Source organism: Coregonus lavaretus (assembly GCF_964263955.1).
Source record: "Coregonus lavaretus genome assembly, chromosome: 39".
In the NCBI taxonomy this organism is placed as follows: domain Eukaryota; kingdom Metazoa; phylum Chordata; class Actinopteri; order Salmoniformes; family Salmonidae; genus Coregonus; species Coregonus lavaretus.
In genome coordinates this window covers 13,151,686-13,160,441 of record NC_140026.1, presented here as the reverse complement: position 1 = coordinate 13,160,441, position 8,756 = coordinate 13,151,686, and the positions used below count along the sequence as shown (strand labels likewise).

The 8,756-nt window shown below is 42.5% G+C and overlaps 1 long non-coding RNA gene across 1 annotated transcript; it reads right to left on the bottom strand.

The window, feature by feature from the left end:
* Positions 1-530: 530 nt before the first annotated feature.
* On the bottom strand, positions 531-3,825 carry LOC311112870. Its single transcript, XR_014610925.1, has 4 exons — positions 3,422-3,825; positions 2,958-3,008; positions 730-860; positions 531-638 (listed from the first exon to the last, which is right to left on the bottom strand). It is a non-coding gene; the product is annotated as an uncharacterized lncRNA (long non-coding RNA).
* Between the last annotated feature and the right edge of the window lie 4,931 nt (positions 3,826-8,756).

Genomic DNA, 8,756 nt, shown 5'->3' with positions numbered 1-8,756 from the left:
ACCACCAAGACACACCCATCTGTCAGAACCTTGCCTGCAGCTTTTTTCCCCCACTCAATCACAACAAACAAACCTCTTGCAGGTGGAGTACAATAACTACAGGCAGATGTACAGAGTAATATGAGAAGAATGCAATTGCTGAATTTATGTAGATATTCTAAACTAAGTGTTTTGATAACTTTCTAATGTAGTAACAGGTCCATGTAGAATAAACCACCCTTTACATAATACCATAAAAGCAGTGTTCTGCTAATATAACAATGTGCACCTTACACCGTTCATTGTCATTCCCAGCCATTACAGATACTGTACCTATCAGCATTCTATCTGGTGGTAATGGGGCTACCTGGGCAAACATGTAAGAGGGGTCATAGGTACCTTCCTGTGTGGTGTTACTTATCCAACAGGCGTTCCCTGATCCTGGTGCAGAATACACATGGTTTCTCTCCGTATATTGAATGATACCATTCAATTCAATAAAAAAAAAGACAATACAAGTAAAAGTTGTGTCTAGTAAAAAATGTATTCCGAGTGCCAGGTCTCTCTCCATTCAGAGACATCAGTATCAAGCCCATCTGTCAGTCTGGACTTCATCACATCATCTTGCAAGTCTCCATGTGCTGGCTCCATACATGTTTCTGTGAACACATACACACATACCAATGACAGTCAGGATAGGTAATATCTGACACACAAACAGGTACTATGAACAAGACAGACTAAACCTACCTAATTCTGGTCTCCCCATCGACGACTGTTGGTGAGCGGGCAAGAGGTGAGGCTGGAGGTAAGGTCTTTGCCAGCGCCCCATTGATGGGCATGGCAGTCGTAGAGCACCTCCTGGCGCCTCATCAAAGATACTGGTCGGTCACACAAACAAACATAAACACACACACACAGAAAGAACTGATTACATTATCAATGGTGGTTATGATTAGCTTGGTGGAACCAACCTGATCACTGCGTTCCCCTTTCTATTTCACTTCAGATATCATAAAATGTGACCCACCACCTGAATGGTGTTTTTTACATAGGATAAAGTAGAGACTCAGAGCTAGAAAATGGTGCAGTGGGGGAAAAAAGTATTTAGTCAGCCACCAATTGTGCAAGTTCTCCCACTTAAAAAGATGAGAGAGGCCTGTAATTTTCATCATAGGTACACGTCAACTATGACAGACAAAATGAGGAAAAGAAATCCAGAAAATCACATTGTAGGATTTTTAATGAATTTATTTGCAAATTATGGTGGAAAATAAGTATTTGGTCAATAAAAAAAGTTTCTCAATACTTTGTTATATACCCTTTGTTGGCAATGACACAGGTCAAACGTTTTCTGTAAGTCTTCACAAGGTTTTCACACACTGTTGCTGGTATTTTGGCCCATTCCTCCATGCAGATCTCCTCTAGAGCAGTGATGTTTTGGGGCTGTTGCTTGGTAACACGGACTTTCAACTCCCTCCAAAGATTTTCTATGGGGTTGAGATCTGGAGACTGGCTAGACCACTCCAGGACCTTGAAATGCTTCTTACGAAGCCACTCCTTCGTTGCCCGGGCGGTGTGTTTGGGATCATTGTCATGCTGAAAGACCCAGCCACGTTTCATCTTCAATGCCCTTGCTGATGGAAGGAGGTTTTCACTCAAAATCTCACGATACATGGCCCCATTCATTCTTTCCTTTACACGGATCAGTCGTCCTGGTCCCTTTGCAGAAAAACAGCCCCAAAGCATGATGTTTCCACCCCCATGCTTCACAGTAGGTATGGTGTTCTTTGGATGCAACTCAGCATTCTTTGTCCTCCAAACACGACGAGTTGAGTTTTTACCAAAAAGTTATATTTTGGTTTCATCTGACCATATGACATTCTCCCAATCCTCTTCTGGATCATCCAAATGCACTCTAGCAAACTTCAGACGGGCCTGGACATGTACTGGCTTAAGCAGGGGGACACGTCTGGCACTGCAGGATTTTAGTCCCTGGCGGCGTAGTGTGTTACTGATGGTAGGCTTTGTTACTTTGGTCCCAGCTCTCTGCAGGTCATTCACTAGGTCTCCCCGTGTGGTTCTGGGATTTTTGCTCACCATTCTTGTGATCATTTTGACCCCACGGGGTGAGATCTTGCGTGGAGCCCCAGATCGAGGGAGATTATCAGTGGTCTTGTATGTCTTCCATTTCCTAATAATTGCTCCCACAGTTGATTTCTTCAAACCAAGCTGCTTACCTATTGCAGATTCAGTCTTCCCAGCCTGGTGCAGGTCTACAATTTTGTTTCTGGTGTCCTTTGACAGCTCTTTGGTCTTGGCCATAGTGGAGTTTGGAGTGTGACTGTTTGAGGTTGTGGACAGGTGTCTTTTATACTGATAACAAGTTCAAACAGGTGCCATTAATACAGGTAACGAGTGGAGGACAGAGGAGTCTCTTAAAGAAGAAGTTACAGGTCTGTGAGAGCCAGAAATCTTGCTTGTTTGTAGGTGACCAAATACTTATTTTCCACCATAATTTGCAAATAAAATCATTAAAAATCCTACAATGTGATTTTCTGGAGAAAAAAAATCTCAATTTGTCTGTCATAGTTGACGTGTAACTATGATGAAAATTACAGGCCTCTCTCATCTTTTTAAGTGGGAGAACTTGTACAATTGGTGGCTGACTAAATACTTTTTTCCCCACTGTATATCATACACTGCAGTTGAGGAACAGTGGGAAAGTAATTCTGCTTTGAAAGTTGATAAACTTGTAACCCCACTTTTGAGAAAATGGCCCTTGAATGTTTTAGTACACCTACTGGAGAGCTCTTCTTTGTCTACACCCATTCAGCATCGTTCACTCCGTCTTAAGCCTTAGCCCCACCCATCTCTTTAATGTGTTAAACAGAGTAAGGTAGTGTAGTAAACAACCAAAGATTTCAAGACTAAAAGTGGTGAAAGTAGTAGCAAAAAGTAGTAGTAAAATTACTGACTTTGGTGCAGGTCATGTTGTTCTTCACATTACCGTCTCTGGTAAACACACACTATATCAAATGAAATAAAAGTTTATTTGTCACATGCACAGGATACAGAAGGTGTCAACAGTACAGTGAAATGGTTACTTGCATAGTGGACATGTAGCTAGCTAGCTAGCTAAACAATGAACCATTATCCCAACTCATACTACCATGCACCATACATGAATCTGCAGGTAGCTAAAGCTAACCAACTAGGTTCAATGTTAGCTAGCTAGCTAACATTAGGCTATAACTAGCAATGCAAATGGGTTTCTGAGATACTAATAATTTTAATACACAGATCATACACGTAACGTTAGCTAGCGAGCCAGCCAGCTAACGTTAGCTAGCTAGCTAACAGTACGCTTTAACTTGCAATGAAAATGACTTTCTAACAAATTAGAAACGTATAATATATCAAAACGTAGCTAGACTCTTACCCGTATACATGGATGAATGCTTCTCCCTCTCTGTCATGGATGCCATGGTTGCCCTTAGTTTGAAGATGTAATCCGGAGACAGGTGTTTTATACAACAGACTCTCTCCGCATTTGGCAATCATCTCTCTGCTTCCACCGGACATTCCATTGATTTCAAAACTCGGTCAACTTCTTCTGTGACAACATCACTGTTGATCGCCATTTCTTCCCCATCACTGTCATCAGAAGACTACAATGTCTGGTTCAATTAAATGTTTTTAACTAAATCAGGGATTTCCTCATCATCTGATTAATTTTCAGAGTCATCATGGCACAATCGTCCTCCAGAAAGTAGTCCATCACAACTTTTCCCACTGATCTTTGTCGAAAGCGCTATTAACTTCAGAGCAGCAATGTTGAGAGCAGTAGCAACACTTTTTCAGTTCTTCATGATATCTTAAAAAAAGCCTAGGTAGATAGGATTATCCACACATAATGAACAGCTCATGTTATAGACCGAAGCGTGCCACATGGCAGACCAATCCGAACTCATCTCTGCATGTCCAGCCCATCCATTAAAGTATCTCAGCCAATCATGGCTAGTGTGAAGGTTCCTGTATTTTCCCGTGGCTAAACCAACTAGGCTCGTAATTTAACAATTGTATTCGTATTTACAGGTGGCATACAAGTTTGTTATTAAGGCACATGAAAGTTCACATGTTCCACAAGGCATTTCTGCCCAAAAAAGCATAAAAATGAAAAACGTTCAAATGCCTCCTCTGTGAAGTAGTGACGTGCGACATATGCCTAGCTTCCTGAAACGGGTCACAAAGGTGAAGTGAAATAGAATTGTGAACACAGCGATCAGGCTGGTTCCACCAGGCTAGGTTATGTCCTGGACATTATATGCATCTAATAATAATAATAATCAACAAATAATGTAAGTTTACATAAATTATGTTTCACAATTTGGTTATCAAAGTAATGAAGTGGGTTACCTTCTGTATTTGTACAAATGATGAGCCTGTGAAAGCTGTTGCCGCTGACAGGTGAAGGTTGCTGGTCGGATACTTGCCAACATGTGGCTGACTGTTCCATTCATGATGCTGATGAGGGTCCTCTTTCTGGTCTTCTCTATGCTGCATGTTCGGCTGCAAACTGGACATCTCTCGAACAACTGCAGCAGGCAATCTTATGAGGTGGTGTTGACTGGGAGGGCCTATGACAGGGTGATATACACTGAACAAAAATACAGTACAAACGCAACACGCAACAATTTCAAAGATTTTACTGAGTTACAGTTCATATTAGGAAATCAGTCAATTTAAATAAATTAATTAGGCCCTAATCTATGGATTTCACATGACTGGGAATACAGATATGCATCTGTTGGTCACAGATACCTTTAAAAAAAGGTAGGGGTGTGGATCAGAAAACCAGTCAGTATCTGGTGTAACCACAATTTGCCTCATCAGCGCGACATCTTCGCATAAAGTTGATCAGGCTCTTGATTGTGGCCTGTGGAATGTTGTCCCACTCCCTTTCAATGGCTGCGCAAAGTTGCTGGATATTGTCGCTGTCGTACACGTCGATCCAGAGCATCCCAAACATGCTCAATGGGTGACATGTCTGGTGAGTATGCAGGCCATGGAAGAACTGAGACATTTTCAGCTTCAAGGAATTGTGTACAGATCCTTGCGACATGGGGCTGTGCATTCTCATGCTGAAACATGAGGTGAAGGCGGCGGATGAATTGCACATCAATGGGCCTCAGGATCTTGTCATGGTATCTCTGTGCATTCAAATTGCCATCGATAAAATGGAATTGTGTTTGTTGTCCTTAGCTTATACCTGCCCATACCATAACCCCACCGCCACCATTGGGCACTCTGTTCACAACTTTGACATCAGCAAACCGCTCGCCCACATGACACCATACATGCTGTCTGCCATCTGCCCGGTACAGTTGAAACTGGGATTCATCCGTGAAGAGCACACTTCTCCAGCATGCCAGTGGCCATCGAAGGTGAGCATTTGTCCGGGTGGCTGGTCTCAAACGATCCCGCAGGTGAAGAAGCCAGAAATGGAAGTCCTGGGCTGGGGTGGGTACACGTGATCTGCGGTTGTGAGGCCGATGTACTGCCAAATTCTTGGAGGCGGTTTATAGTAGAGAAATTAACATTAAATTATCTGGCAACAGCTCTGGTGGACATTCCTGCATTCAGCATGCCAATTGCACACTCCCACAAAACTTGACACATCTGTGGCATTGTGTTGTGTGACAAAACGTCACATTTTAGAGTGGCCTTTTATTGTTCCCAGCACAAGGTGCACCTGTGTAATGATAAGGTTGTTTAATCATATTCTTGATATGTCACACCTGTCACGTGGATGGATTAACTTGGCAAAGGAGAAATGCTCACTAACAGGGATGTAAACATTTTTGTGCACAACATTTGAGAGAAATAAGCTTTTTGTGCAAATGGACAAATTCTTGGATCTTTTATTTCAGCTCATGAAACATGGGACCAACACTTTACATGTTGCATTTATATTTTTGTTCAGTATAATAGACAGCCAAGTGGTACATTGCATTTTGTTCTAAAGAAAGGACAAAGCTTTTTGATAATGCACTTCACAACCAAAATGACTATACTAGTTGTATCTGCTTGGCTGGGGAATTAGCCTACTAGTTTATCAAGCCGGGTATTTTTTAATACAACTTTTCACATAACACACATTACCTGTCGTTGTTGATGAAGCCGTCTGTGTCATCAGGGCAGTAACTCAGATCACTATCAGAGGCCTCATGATGGCGTGTCCTTTTAATAGGAGTCGTGGGAGACTCTGGCAACAACGGAGGAGGTGTCACAAGGTGTACTTGTGTCGCATTACACTTTTATTCTGAGGTCTTGCCTGACAAGCTGTGAAAATAGCAAGTGAACAGTGAATTAAATTGTTTTTGGAGGTCATTAAGCCATTGTAAATAACATTGCTGGACAGGTTATGATACCCACCTTTGCTCTTTCTGGTAGGTCCCAGCATCCGTTCTTGACCAGAGGATCAGTCTGGCACCCAACTGTGCACTTTGTCTAACAGGAAAAACAGGGTCAACGATTGTCATCATCCCTCAATTATAAACATAGCTCGAGAGATAACGTATGGAACAAATATATATATATATATATATATATATATATATATATATGTATGCACTCACTAACTGTAAGTCGCTCTGGATAAGAGCGTCTGCTAAATGACTAAAATGTAAATGTAATCTCGTTTGAAAGCTAATTCTATGCTTTACAGATGTAGACTGACTGGCTCCAGATTGGATCAGATTCAGGCCGGTGACGCTGTTAAACTATGCAACCAACTGTGACATGTTTTGCTATGGCCCTGGCTTGGTTTGAGTTTGTTGCTGCTAGTTGGTACACTGTTGTAGTCAGGCATAAGTTAGTTAGTACAACCATAGCTGCATCCAATATTTATTTGTGCCCTAGACATGGATTGCACCTCGGAGACTAATGTGACTGTTTCGTCTAAATTACACTAACTTCGAGAGGCATGGAAATACGATGACATTGCTAAAGTAGGCAAATAATTTGTAGGAAACAACTTTACGGTGGTCCCCTCAATCAAATATGGTGGTCCCCTCAATCGTAGTTAGCTGGCTAAAGTTATACTGCATCTAAAGTCAATCTGGCGACATCACAATCATTTGAAAAGTTATTGTGTTTCCAAGCCAAATCCGAGTAGTATTGAGGTAGGCTAACGTTAGCCAGCTAGCCAACTAGTTAGGTAACTAGCTAGCTAGTTGGTAGCTAGCTAGCAAACGTCAGCTATGCTAGCGATGACAGTGATAATGATTATCAAAATATACATAACCAGATACATAACCAGCGGTCTATGGTCTAGCTACCAGTATACTCACCACCACTGGGGACCAACGAACTCCAACCACCTATTCCGCATGATAGGGTCCTTCGGCAAGGCATGCAAACCATAGTTGTTGGCTGTGCATCCTGCTGGAAGCATGCATTGCATGATCAATCCTTATAGGGCTTTTCAGTCTCAAACGGCAGCGATTCTTTGAACACGTTTGTTAGGGGTGATGAAACAACAGAGCCCACATTCAATGAAGGGAAGCAAAGTGAGCGGAAGGGTGATTTGCACGTGGAGCTTGGCAAAAGGGGGCATGATTTGTTGACATAATTGTAATCCAATCTTAATTGACTTGTTGTAACGCAGTGAGGTTCCAAACTCCATTTTAGACGAGACTGACTTTATGACCAAAATTGTCCTATTTACACTTTATAGTCAATTTTGACACTAGAATAAATGTTTGATGCCACATAGACTGTTTTCAAAGGGATTCGTTGGTTTTTAGGGGTAGTCGCTCTTTAATGTATTTTTCCAGTATGTGTGGGCGCCATTTGAGCCTGTACTGTATACAGTAGATGTGTTTGTGTGAAGTAGGAATGACAGGAATCTTTTTGACTTGTACCCATGAGAGGGATGCTATATATATCTGCAGTATGAGAACTGAACTCACTCCACTCTCCCTGCAGCCCTCCTCTCTCTCTGTCCCTCTCCTCTCATTACAGTAGGCCCAGTAACTGTAATTACCCTCTACACACACACACACACACACACACACACAGTCACACAGTCACACAGTCACAAACACACATCCTTAAGGACCCCTGGGATTGTCTGCCCCCGCTTACCCTCCCCTGCTGTGGGAGAGGAAGGGGGATTCTACTACTCAACAGGAAGACATGTACACTACTTCACATTCGCACACATCCCACACACACACAGCATCCCACACACACACACACACACACACACACATATACTGTATACAATACTGTACTATGCAGGGCCGCCCCGCTCATTAGGTAGGATTTGGCGGCTACCAATTGCGGCAGATTGAGGAGGGCGGCGTTTTCTGAGCTAAACTGACCAAGAGGCACCTCCAACAACACATAAAACCTCACATAATTCTGCCCCAAAACAATGACAATTTCTATCAACCAGTGGCATATGCGAAACATAGACGTCTATGTTTGGTTCAGATTTTGTCCGGTCTAGACCAGCCTTGATTTGAACAGGAAGGGGCTGTTGATTGATGTGGCCAGGGTGGGACTCAAGTGTACCACACACACTGCTTCAGCCCGTAGCCCCCCACGATACACACACACAGCCCCCTGAGTATGAAGTACATTGATGACTGAAAGCTTTGTAGTTTATAACCCACTCAAATACACATGCATGGGATAGTAGAGAATGAAGAGTGAATTCACTCAGCAATATATATCTCTATAATGTATTGCTCTGAACACACTCCATC